The following is a 13,883-nucleotide window of genomic DNA, read 5'->3' as shown; positions in this document are numbered from 1 at the left end:
TATTGGGATATGATTTGATAATAGGATAACATGTTTCTACTATCTCGGACAATATTTATGACAGCCTGGTTATAAATAAACGTAAAAAGGGACTCTGAGTCTCTGGGGATCCGCGGGTATGCAATATACTAGAATTACCACGAGCTGGATATCTCCTCCAAGCTCGTGCTTTGACAGTTATTTTAATTATGAGCTCGTGCCTCACAGCCATTGCATCCTTAGTTCGAGATAAACTCGGGATGCCTTACAACTCATATGCCCACTATGAATCTCGAGTTGTCCACGTGGATAAAAGCAGATATCATTCTCGGCTATTTCTCCATATATTAATTTGCCAGCCATACCCGAGCTGAGTGAATGAACTCGGGCTAAAATTAAGGTACAACAGTATTTGATTTTATGCAGATTTTGTGATCCTGAGAGTAAGGTGTGTGTCCACATCAAAATATTATTCCTATTGAGACCAAATATTAAAGATAAACACCACAGGAGGAGCGACTATGGTCATGTATACTTTAGCGGGACATCCAGAGTACCTTGGATTTGATACAAAAATTTTACATGTGTGGTGTAATTATTTTCAAGTATTGGCACTTACTTCTTGAGGTATATGCTCTTTTGATCACAGCTTGACTTCAAACCCTATTGTTGTTGGGGAAAGTGAAATCACACTCATCCGACACAAAACAATTATTGATACCAACGAGTTGGTGCAACCAAATTTTGATGCAAGATCAGCTGCAAGGGTCCTCATCTCATCCTCTAGGAGACGCCCCGTGAGTGGCAACTTTTGAGCAACCCATCAAAATGAGTTACACCAGGGTTACAAACTATGACTTCGTGTAATATCACAAAAAATTTCCATAGTGCTTTCTTTGATTTCAAAAACAGCGGAAAAAACTTTAGAAGCAATCATGCTGCTATGGCTACTGAAAAGTTTTATTTCTCCTATCAATTATGTGCTTTGTGATGAATATTTAAAAAATGACTACTACAAAGTATAATTCTCCTTTAAATGATGGCGTTCACGTTAAAAGATTGTGTTAGGAAAGTTATTCCCCCATTTGATTAAAGTCACTATGATGAAGAAGTGTGTTATGCAAGTTATGTCAAGCGTGGGTGTATTTCAGAAAGGCTAATATCACAATTTAAATAACATTAAATCTAACCAAATTTAAGGCCCTAGGTGTCATTTGAAGGTATTAACTCCTCTAGTGAAGTTAAGTCTATCATACCATTACATCTACATGAATCTGATTAAAATTTATATTAAAATTTAATTACCCAATGAAATAATAACATTTACAAAACCTAAAAGATGACTAACCAACCACAAAACATAACGAAATAAAAGTCACCGGTTATAACATAAGATTGGGAATAAAACAAGTGCATGATTCTTAAGTAAACACCCAAAATAGCAACCGCGTAATAGCAGGTACATCTGTGTATATAAAAAACAAGGTTCGTACCGTATTGTCGCTTGTCTACGCTTATGTTATTAACAATTGTAACATCTAATGAATAATGTAACCTGTTAAAAAAACACAACGGCATTGTAAATGATTGGTTCTGCTATCAACCAAAAGAGTAACAATTGCTTAATTAGTAACTGGTTATGTAACGTCCTCCTAATTCAGGACTATTACAATGTGTAATTAAATAGTGCTTAACTCGCTAAACGAGTCATTTGGACTTAAAATGTGTAATTAAAACTAACCATAGGTTTAGGTACTAAAAATTTCGGTCAAAAGTCAATCGTTTCATTAAAAGTGTTTAAGTGGAATACATGGGATCCCAATAGAGTTTAAAATTGTTACAAAATCAAAATGAATACAAAAACAGACCTAAGCGACAAAATCAAGGTCCAACCCTAGTTTAAACTGATACCCTCGGCCGTGGCGGTCGAGCAAGTCCCATATGTACACCATGCTCTCCAACTCGTGGCTGGTCCAACTTTTCTTTTCCTTTACCTGCACCATTTATCACCCTTGAGCCAAGGCTCAACAAGAAAACATAATCATGCTCATAAGCAGTAAATCATCAAGTCACATAATCATAATTAGCATGCCTAGCAGTAATAATCCTACTCGTGCATGCAATCAATCTAGATAAATGACTATAAAGCCACGCCAGGGCCCATTTCCCAATTCCCTGTATAACCAGGCTTAGAGCTGGCCAAGCGTACCTGACGCTTATCATTTCAAGCGGTCATAGGGTCGTTCAAGCATATATCACACTTTCTGATTAGCTTAACCACATCGGCCAACGTTCAACATGATATTGCCTCCCTCGACTCTTAAGTCAAGCCTTTAAATTTTTTACTTATAAGTCGAGCCTTGTAAACCCTCATCTTATAAGTCGAGCCTTGTAAACCATATATATACTTGACTAATAAGCCAAACTTTTAATTAGATATCATAGATAGATCCTGACTATAAGTCAAGCTTTTAATCAGATACAATAGATATAACCTAGACTTATAAGCCGAGCTTTTAAACATATACAATAGATAGTGTTATCCAGATTTCCGGATAGCGTTTAGACTGATGTCCTCGGGGAAGCAGAATTATCGATGTCTTTCACGGTAGGTGACCAGAGCTCGCGGATGGACAGAAAGGCTTCGCCTCTCCCGTTTAGTGTCCGGATTACTCTTCCAAGCAAACACAACACGGAAACTCGTCAACTCTCCCGGACTCCCGAAGGGGTATCCTTCGGGGAAGCCCCTTCCAGGAGAAGCTCTTCGAGTGGTCTCCGCGGAAACAGTTCCGTGCCTCGCACGGAACAAAACCAAACGGTCGAGTCCTGGAGGAGGCATATTTGGAATGATATCCGCCTGACACAGGATCCCGCCTGACACGCCCGTCAGGTCAAAGCCGCACACATCCCAGCACGCCTAAGGGTACCTTTTCGCCTACTGTTCCGCTGACAACTTGGAAAAGACGGCTGACTTTGTGTGTTCCCCATACTTTCACGTAAATATACCCACGTAGAGTCTTGTAGCCATGCTACTACAGTAATTGTATCCCCTATTTATGGCTGGTGTAATTAAGACTCATGTACGTAGAGAAAAACCCTAATCCAAAACCCTAGCTATAAAGACCCCTTCATTTTACAAGAAGAGGGACGGCCAACAGATCACATAGCAAAAACTCTACTAAAATCTCTCTAGCTTCATCTTCTTCAAGAGAACCCGAGAGGAACACTGTGAGTGTGTGAAGTTCTTGTACACCAGCCATCTTACTGTAACCTTTTCCAAGTATAATAACATCGACTCGTGGACTAGGGCTTATTAACGCCTGAACCACGTAAAAACACTGTTTGTTTAGTTACATTTCAGCACTTCTACAGTTCTTATCTTTCAGCACTTCTACAGCTCCCGGGTCTCAGTTCCCAGCGCTTCCTGCTCCACCCGCTCCGGCACCCATTGCCTTGTTGGCTCCAGGACCGGGCAACCCATATCCGCCCGGCCTTGCTCCGCCATCCGTTGACGGACACATAGCCACCATTGACGGAGGACCGCACCTTGCCGGAAGCAGCCGCAACTCCCAGAAGAGGTACTTGAGGGAGTTAGAACACACCGGGGAGATGTGCGCCTTGGTTCAATCACCCGCTCAACGTCCCCGAATGATGGACCTTCCCATCACCTTCACGGAGGACGATGATCGACATGTGCACTTCCCCCACAACGATCCCCTCGTGGTGGAAGCCCAAATTGCCAATAAGAAGGTCTCACGGATCTTGGTCGACAACGGAAGCTCCGTAAATATCCTCTTCAAAGCGGCCTTCCATGCGATTGGATTAACCGAGGCAGACCTGACCCCATGCCCCATCCAGCTTCAAGGGTTCAATGGGGATGCACTCATGCCATTAGGCAAAATTCAACTTCCAGTCACCCTCAGGGGAGAAAGCCACGCTTGTGCCTTCAAGCACAGCACATTCGTGGTGGTCGACTGCCCCACGGCGTATAATGCCATCCTAGGTCGACCGGTCCTAATAGATTGTGGGGCCATAACCTCGATACGCCACTTATGCTTGAAGTTTCCATGCGACGATGGGCGTATCGGCACTCTCCGAGGAGACCAGCGAAGTGCACGAAGCTGTTATAACGTCTCCGTCCGATCCGTCTACACGGTCCGGGAGACGGTTGCTGCCATTCCTTTGGCAGAAGAATTACCAGAAACTGGGGAGGAACATGGGGGTGTACGTGGACGACATGTTGGTAAAGTCCAAGACCTCCGGGGACCACAGTGACGACCTTGAGGAAGCTTTCGCCGTGATCCGAAAGTACGGAACGAAACTGAATCCAAAGAAATGTACTTTCGGGGTCTCGTCTGGGAAGTTCCTCGGTTTCATTGTCAGCTCCCGCGGAGTGGAAGCCAACCCTGAGAAAATTAGGGCGTTCATAGATATGCCTTCCCCCCGGAAGCATAAGGAGGTCCAAAAAATCAAAGTATACAGCGACTCCCTACTTGTGGTAAACCAAATATCCGGGGAATACCAGACGAAAGGCGAAAGAATGGCTGCCTACGTGTCTCTCTCCCGCGACCTACTGCAGCATTTCAAAGGCTACCAAATCCGCCAGGTCCCTCGCGGACACGCTGGCCAAGCTTGCAACGGACCCGGAGATTGAACAGTACGGCCTAGTCCCCATCGGGCACTTAGAAGCCCCCAGTACTGAGACACGAAGGATAAACGCCATCATCGACCATTCCCACTCCTGGATAGGACCCATCCTCAGATTTCTCACCACCGGAGAGCTCCCCACTGATAAATCTGACGCAAGGAAGCTCCAATATCAAGCTCCCCGATACGTGGTTATGGATGGAAAGCTTTACCGCAGGGGGTTGTCCATACCCTTCCTTAGGTGTGTTGCCGGAACCGAAGTCAGCACCATCATCCATGAGGTTCACGGAGGCTTCTGTGGCGATCATACCTCCGCGCTGAGCCTCTCCAAAAAGATCCTTCGACAAGGATACTTCTGGCCCACCATGAAGAAGGATTGTGTGGATTGTGTCAGGAAATGTGAGCAGTGCCAGAGGTACGCCAAGGTTCCGCGAGCGCCGCCTACAGAAATTACCTTAATGACCAGCCCCTGGCCGTTCGCCGTTTGGGGCATTGACCTAGTAGGTTCCCTCCCAACTGGAAAGGGTGGAGTGAAGTATGCCATAGTCGCGGTAGACTACTTCACCAAATGGGCTGAAGCTGAACCTATGAACACGGTCACATCTAAAAAAGCACTGGACTTTGTCATCAGGAATATAGTGTGTCGTTTTGGGCCTCCACAAAAAATTGTGTCCGACAACGGAAAGCAATTTGACAGTGAACACTTCACGAACTTCTGTGCTTCGCATGGAATTATCAAAAGCTTTTCCGCAGTCGCCAGACCCCAGGCTAATGGGCAAGTGGAGGCTGTAAACAAAATATTAAAGACCACGTTGAAGAAAAAACTCCAAGCCTGCAAGGCTCACTGGCCGGAAGAACTTCCGCGAGTACTTTGGGCCTATCGCACAGCAGAGAGAACTTCGACGGGGCACACGCCTTATTCCATGACCTTCGGTTGCGAGGCCGTCATCCCAGTAGAAACTATGATCCCCTCTCACAGGCAAGATACCTACGACCCTACCCGGAACCATGCCCTTCTCCAGGAATCCTTGGACATGATCGAAGAGCTCCGGGAGCAGTCGCAGGTCCAACTAAAAATGTACCAAGGCAAGATAGCCCGACACTTTAACACGAGAGTCAAGAGCCGTACATTCGAAGTTAGGGATCTTGTCCTACGGAGAGTATTTCCTGCTACGCAGGATCCGGGAGTGGGAGTCCTCGGACCCAACTGGGAAGGCCCCTACGAAGTCCAAGAAAAAGTGGGCCATGGGACGTATCACTTAAAGAGACTCAACGGATCTAAAGTCCCGCGCGCCTGGAACGCGGAGCACCTCCGCCGTTACTACCAGTAGGCCCCGGACCATCCAGTCAGAAGTCCTTGGTGAAATTAGCAAAAGTGAAAAATGTGGAAATAATCCTCCCTGTTGTAAAACTCACGCCTAGCAGGCTAATGTAATGAAACACGGAGAGATTCACTCCGCTTTTACTGCACTTTTCATCCCTATGTTCAAAGCTGCGTTTTAACAAGTGACCACGCGGTCCGGAGACGTCCGGACCCCACGCTCACTTGGGGGGGTATACATGGCTAAGGCATAGCCATACGCCCCTTGAACAAAACGTACACAGAACACCACTATTGTGCTAGCATTGTGTTTGAAATTTTTAAATTGTTTGAAATGTTTAAATTGTTAAGCTTAGGTTTATTTGTTGCCATGAACATGCTTGCATTACGTGTCCTATGTGCATTATGTGCTTATGTGAAAATTGCCATGGAAATGCCTGCCATTATGTATCATGAAAATTATCTCCTGTGTAGCCCAGTGATGGACAGGACTGGGGGTTGAGGCACGTTCATAGAGCTACGCCGAAACACCCCCAACTCCCTGACAAGTCCTTTGCAGAATACTCCGCGATCGCTGTAGAGCTTTGCTTCGCAAGCTCCAGCTCCGGGTCCCGCAAGGCGAAAGATGGCAAGATCCGCGATCGCTGCAGAGCTTTGCTTCGCAAGCTCCAGCTCCGGGTCCCGCAAGGCGAAAGATGGCAAGATCCGCGATCGCTGTAGAGCTTTGCTTCGCAAGCTCCAGCTCCGGGTCCCGCAAGGCGAAAGATGGCAAGATCCGTGATCGCTGTAGAGCCCTGCTTCGCAAGCTCCAGCTCCGGGTCCCGCAAGGTGAAAGATGGCAAGATCCGCGATCGCTGTAGAGCTTTGCTTCGCAAGCTCCAGCTCCCGGTCCCGCAAGGCGAAAGATGGCAAGATCCGTGATCGCTGTAGAGCTCTGCTTCGCAAGCTCCAGCTCCGGGTCCCGCAAGGCGAAAGATGGCAAGATCCGTGATCGCTGTAGAGCTCTGCTTCGCAAGCTCCAGCTCCGGGTCCCGCAAGGCGAAAGATGGCAAGATCCGCGATCGCTGTAGAGCTTTGCTTCGCAAGCTCCAGCTCCGGGTCCCGCAAGGCGAAAGATGGCAAGATCCGTGATCGCTGTAGAGCTCTGCTTCGCAAGCTCCAGCTCCGGGTCCCGCAAGGCGAAAGATGGCAAGATCCGCGACCGTTGTAAGCCTTGCTTCGCAGGCTCCAGCTCCGGATCTCACAAAATAATGCATGGTGAGCTCCTCGACCATTGCAAGTTTCAGCTCCAGGAGCAGACATGGTCGATCCACCACTCACAGCAGGCCTTGCTTCGCAAAGCCCCTGCTCCGGGATCACACCTGGTGGGCGCGGCGATTTCCCCGACAGCAACGAGCCTTGCCTCGCAGGGCTCCATGCCAGGTCCCTGAAGTCAGCCACCATGAGGTTCGCAACAACGGTTAGTTTTGCTTCGCAAAGATCTAACCTTAAGTCTAGCGACGCTCACCAAAAGAACTCCCGTTCCAAACCATGGAACAGCTCACCTTAGCAATCCCAGCGAACAGTATAACTACAAGTCCCGGGATTGGCTATTTGCCTTAGGAAAGCTAAAATACGGTGAAAGGAGCCTGGCCGTTGGAACCAGGAAACCTTCATAACCTAGAAACTACGTGGGAAAAGACATCAGCCGTTAGAACTTCAAGTAAGAAGTGCATAGGTTTTGGCCGTTGGAACCAAAACCTCATACGCCCCTACAACAGTTTCTACCGTATAAAAGTCTACCCTAAGCGCAAAGATAAATAAAGAACTCGGCAGAAAGGAAAGGAGAATGCTATAATTATGGCAAATATGTCCGCAATGAAAAACTCAAAAGGAAAAATAATTAAAGATAAAACCCCTTCAAGCATTGGGGGTAACTGCAGCTTCCACGACCGCGGCTTCGGGGGCATCGGCTTCAACTGAGGCTGGCGGAGTCGGCTCATTGGAAGGCGGAACTTTGTCATGGGAAGGTTCAGAGGTCCCCGCCTCTCCGGGATCTCCCACCTCAGGGGCTCCAGCACGTTCGTCAATGTTGTAAGTTTGGACGTACACCTCTGGGCCTTGATCCCACACGAGTAGCTTCTCCCTCATGGCTTCGGCATCATCTCCCAGATAGCCTAATACCTCAGGGTTCACTTTCCAGAGTTGATGCATGAGGACCACGTGCGATATATTAATCGTCCTGTTCAGTATCACCTCAGCATCCTCCTTCTCCTTCAAGCGCTCCGCCTCGGAGGTTGCCAGCTGTGCCTCCGCGACAGTTAGTTGAGCCCTCAATTTTTCCATTTCAGCCTTGGAGGCATCCCGCTCCCCCTTAAGAGAATCAATCTCCTTGCGCTGCTCCCTATTTTGGTTCAGCACGGATTGCTTCTCGGTCACATGCCCCCTGGCAGTGAATTGCAAGGCCCCGATCTCTTTATCCTTCTCGGCGAGCCCCAACTGCAGCATAGACACGAGATCCCTGCTCCTCTTATGGAGTTGCTCCTCCTCGTGCAGCTTACTCTGAAGAGTGGAATATTCCTCTTGCTGCTTAAGGAGGAGATCATTTTTTGATTGCAAGCGAGCTTCCAAGGTATCCTTCTCCACCCTGGCTTGGGACAGCTCTTCCCGGAGCTTGGAGTTTTCGGCCTTCATCCCATCCGACCGCTGTCTAAACTCATTCTCTGCCTTGGCCCGGTACTCTTGATATTTGGCAAGATATTTCTTGTCCGCCTCTTCCTCAGCCGTGCGCCGGGCCTGATCAATCTTCTCCGAAGCCTCCAAGGCCTGTTGGGTCAGTTTCTGCTTCTCCGCCTCCAAGGCCTGGCGAGCCAGCTGGCTCTCCTCCAGTTGAACCAGAACTGCACCAACCTCCCGGAACGAGCGTTCCGCGATCATAGAGGCCTGCAAGGAAAGACAACAGAATGAGCTAAAGCCGGACCAAAAGACAGATGATCCCAAAAAACAACAACTGACGGCTTACCCCGGACAGTTGCTGCTTCACAGCGTGTGTCAGCAACAGCGGATCCTTACTGCTACTGATGGCCCATTTCTCAGAATTGAGCTCGCTTAAGCTCAGGGCCATGTCCTCCATCATCTCAGCTCCGAACGGCGCCAATGCACGTCCGAGCCTAGGCACCAGCCTCTTCTCCAAGGCTGGACCATCCAAAACCACTCCGGCCGGGTGAAGGGATCTCACCCCCTCGGCCAGCTCAGCTCTCTTCACGGCAGACAAGTTATCTGCCCTTCCCTGAGTAACAGCCTTCTCCGCCTCTAACCGCCTCTTCAAAAAACTATCGGCCCGTCTTACACCCTCCAGGAGGGCAGCGGGGAAACTGGTTGGCTTCCGCGGGAAGTGGAACTTCAGGCCAGGCAGAGGAAGGTTGGTTGTCTGAGAAGAAGGAGACCCCGGAAGGGTGGACCCCCTTTGGGCTGGAGGAGGAGGCAGACGGGGTATTAAGGCCCCGGTCTGTTGCTTTTGCTGCTGCGGCAGCAGAAGTAATTGCCCTTGTTGCTGCTGCTGTGACGTTGGTGATTGTCTCTGTTGTTCTTGTTGCTGCTGTTGTTGTAGTTGTGGTTGCTGTCGTTGCTGTTGTTGTTGCCTTCGACCAGGAGAAGAGTGTCTAAGGCGTTTCTTCTTAGCGCCCTCAGCATCTTCTCCGGGACGCTTGCTCACCCCAGTTGTCTTCACGGGGAACACAAGCCCTTCCCCGTCGCTACTGCTACTCGAGACCATCATAGTCTCGGAAGGCCCGTCAGCAGGAGACTTCTCTACCCTCGAAGACGCTTGCGCCTCGCCACTTGTCTTCTTGGGGGAGGCAGCTTTACCTCCCCTACCAGCCTTGGTCTTCCGTCCTTTCCCCGTGGACGGGTCTTGGCTGGTGGCAGCCTTCTTAATGAGCAAAGTAACCCTCCCCAACATCTTGGCTTCTGGATACTCTGCAAGAAACGTACAAAGCAAGGTTAACGAACCAACAAGCAATGAGAAAGAAGATAAGCGGAAGACAAGACAATCAACAACATAAAAGCACAAGCAAGCCCGCCAGCAGGGAACAAGAAACAAGAAAAAGAAAAGTTTGAAAGGGACGACCATGCACGAGAAACGTGGATGGCCTTCCCCGAGCAAAACAAAACACCGCTTCCTGCTCCAGGAAGCTCCCGTACTCCTTGAAGTCCGGGAATGACATGCTGAGGGAAGAAGGGTCAACCATGATGACACCTTCTGGCAGACTACCGTCACTCAGACACCCGAGGAGCTCATCTACCCTATCGCAATATCTGTCGAAGGGTATCCTACGCGGATCTAGCCTAAGGAAACGGGGATCAAACCCCATCTGGGAGGTCCGGGAAACCTCAGACAGGCTGGGGGTGTGGATCAATCGAAAACTAGTCTTACCTCTCCCGGAGGTACTAGCCCCCGGAGCCCCTTCGTTAGGGTAAGCCGCGGCGTGGCGAGCCTCGATCTCCTCTTCCTCCGGCTGGGGCTCGGGGAACCTCTCCGCCCAACTAGGAGATAAAGTATTTTCGTCCCGGGCTGCTTGGGTGATCACCTTGGACAGCTCCAGGGCAATCTGCTCCCGGATGTCAGCTGACACCTGACTTTGCCCCCTGCCACTCACTGGCTCGATGTTTTGGAAAGAGGCGAGTAGCCCATACTCCCTCAACGATTCGGAGGTCACAAGTCCCTCCACTTTCAACTCTTCCTCAGAAAGCCCTTCGTAGAACTTGGACCTCCTTATCATCTCCGCACAGCGAGGTGTCCGCGGAATGACTTCTGCAAAATTCAAATACAAGCATTAGAGATCCTCCCAAAAGGCAAATCAAACGCAAAGTAACAAAGTTGAAAAGGAGAGAAAGGAGCACTTACCGGGAATTTTGAAGTCCAAAGATAGGGCTGGCACCCTCTTCAGCGGAAAGCCAGTCGTCAGGAACCAGTACTCCCGGAGGTCTGGAACCCTCGCGGTATGACAGGTGGGGCACATCACGTCCGGGTGCCTTTCCAGCCTGTAAAACCCCACCTTGTCTGAATGACCCCTCATAGGCTGAGACTTCAACCCGTAGAAGTACAGCACCTCCTCCGGGGTAGGAGCTTCCAGTTTCCGGGACTTGCAAAAGATGAACCACCGCGCTAGGAGCTTGTAGCTGGGAGGAATCAACTGGAAGGGGGCAATCCCCGCCTTCACACAGAAACTGGCAAAGTAACTTCTTAGGGGCAGGTGCGCCCCACACACTATGTGTGCCCAGCTCCAGGCACCGAAGCCCTCGTGACTCTGGCTAGCCGACTCGCCCAGCACCGACAGACGGTGCCACATCAGACCTGGGATGTTCTTCAGGCCTGCCTCGGAGGAATACAGCTCCAGCATGCCATAATTCCTGAAAAGGTTCGGCTTTTGGTCCATCTCCCAGATTGAACTATTGGAAGTCGGTGGGCTAGCCGCGACCACTTTCGCCTTTCCTTTCCCCTTTGCACCAGCGACAGGGGAACCCTTCTCCTGGGCAGAATCAGCCTCCCCCACAGCAAGGAGTTGTTCCTTTGAGATGTTCATCACTGGACAAAAGAAAGAAAGAAGAAAACGCTCTAAGCAGTCAGCACCCTTGTCATACCCTAGCGGTATCAAAGGCGTCGGGGAGACCCTCCCCGAAAACTGCTTGGAGAGGCTCCCACCGAGCTTACCGAGGGATTGGCACCATGCCACCCGAAGGGCAGCAAGGAACCAGACTCAAACTCCGAGCCTAAGCCCACCAAAAGAAGTGTTTTTCCAGAGAAAGACACCCTAAAGGCGTTCATGCTTATGCCCTAAAACAGCAAAACAAGGAACGACTTTCCAAACGCAAATCGCCAAAGCATGCAAAAAAGGCTACTTATCGACTCACATCAATCACATGCCTACCAAAGCCCTATTCACGCATGCACATAAGCGATAATGGCAGAAACCTCTACTCTAACAACTACCAACAACCTAAGGTTTGGGAGGAAAGAGCAAAGTAGGAATACTTACTGATATTCGGGTAGTTGGAGGTTGAAGGAGTAACTGGATCACTGCACAGCACGATTGCGAGAAGTAAAAGCTGCAAAGACGAACGGCGATTCAAACCAGGAACTTCGGCGAATAAACCCACTGACAAACCAAAAGAAAAGTTTCCAGATCCTTACCAAAAGAAGTGGCAAGTTCGGAGGAACGGAAGCTGGGAAGCCTGAGAGTTCGAAGGTTTGGAAATCTGAAAATCCGAAAGATAGAGAATTTGAAAGCGTAAAGAGGAAGAAAGGTCCTTTCCCTCGTTTTTATAGCAGGGAAGAAGTCGTTTCGAATTCCTCAAATGGACGGTCCCGATCTTCCCATTCCGTGTGCATCAGATCCAACGGCTGGAGATGAAGCGACGATCCTATTTATGACTCCTCGGATGGGAATAAAGTATTTATTTCCCATCATTACACCACCTCGGGCCCGGAGTACCATTAAAAACCGTCAAATCATTACTCAGATGACTGACGCACGCATACTCAACCAGTCGCCTCACGCACACGTCTTGGTCGCAGAACCATTCCCAGAATGACACGTGGTCCTTGCCGCACTTGAGTACTTGAGTTCAAACAGAAGAAATTCCCTTTCTTTTTCGTACTAACACTCAGGCGGGAAAAAGGAACCCTTCCGGGAACACAGAAGGTGGCCCCTCGCCTAATCTAAGAGACCGAAATACCCGGAGGACTGTACAAGCTCCCGGATCTCTCAAAGCTCCGTGACCTTGGGGGGTAAATGTTATCCAGATTTCCGGATAGCGTTTAGACTGATGTCCTCGGGGAAGCAGAATTATCGATGTCTTTCACGGTAGGTGACCAGAGCTCGCGGATGGACAGAAAGGCTTCGCCTCTCCCGTTTAGTGTCCGGATTACTCTTCCAAGCAAACACAACACGGAAACTCGTCAACTCTCCCGGACTCCCGAAGGGGTATCCTTTGGGGAAGCCCCTTCCAGGAGAAGCTCTTCGAGTGGTCTCCGCGGAAACAGTTCCGTGCCTCGCACGGAACAAAACCAAACGGTCGAGTCCTGGAGGAGGCATATTTGGAATGATATCCGCCTGACACAGGATCCCGCCTGACACGCCCGTCAGGTCAAAGCCGCACACATCCCAGCACGCCTAAGGGTACCTTTTCGCCTACTGTTCCGCTGACAACTTGGAAAAGACGGCTGACTTTGTGTGTTCCCCATACTTTCACGTAAATATACCCACGTAGAGTCTTGTAGCCATGCTACTACAGTAATTGTATCCCCTATTTATGGCTGGTGTAATTAAGACTCATGTACGTAGAGAAAAACCCTAATCCAAAACCCTAGCTATAAAGACCCCTTCATTTTACAAGAAGAGGGACGGCCAACAGATCACATAGCAAAAACTCTACTAAAATCTCTCTAGCTTCATCTTCTTCAAGAGAACCCGAGAGGAACACTGTGAGTGTGTGAAGTTCTTGTACACCAGCCATCTTACTGTAACCTTTTCCAAGTATAATAACATCGACTCGTGGACTAGGGCTTATTAACGCCTGAACCACGTAAAAACACTGTTTGTTTAGTTACATTTCAGCACTTCTACAGTTCTTATCTTTGTATTATTCTGTTTGTATTCGTTTCCGAAAAACTCGGTAAACAGATAGATCCTCGACTTATAAGCTGAGCATTTCAGTCGAATATAATTGATAAACTCTCAACTTATAAATCGAGTCTTTCAATCAAATATCATAGATAACCCGTGACTTATAAGTCGAGCCTTTCGAACAGATATAACAGATAACTCTTAGAATATAAGTCGAGTCTTTCAATCAGATATACAAATAAGTAGTCATTACTTAACACAGGTTAACACAGTTCAATCGACATGTTTAAGAGAACATTCTAATAATTGTTATAACCATGTTCTATAAT

The sequence above is a fragment of the Humulus lupulus genome, chromosome 4, assembly GCF_963169125.1.
Source record: "Humulus lupulus chromosome 4, drHumLupu1.1, whole genome shotgun sequence".
NCBI classification, from domain to species: domain Eukaryota; kingdom Viridiplantae; phylum Streptophyta; class Magnoliopsida; order Rosales; family Cannabaceae; genus Humulus; species Humulus lupulus.
The sequence above is the reverse complement of the archived record's forward strand: the minus strand, read 5'-3'. Positions refer to the sequence as shown.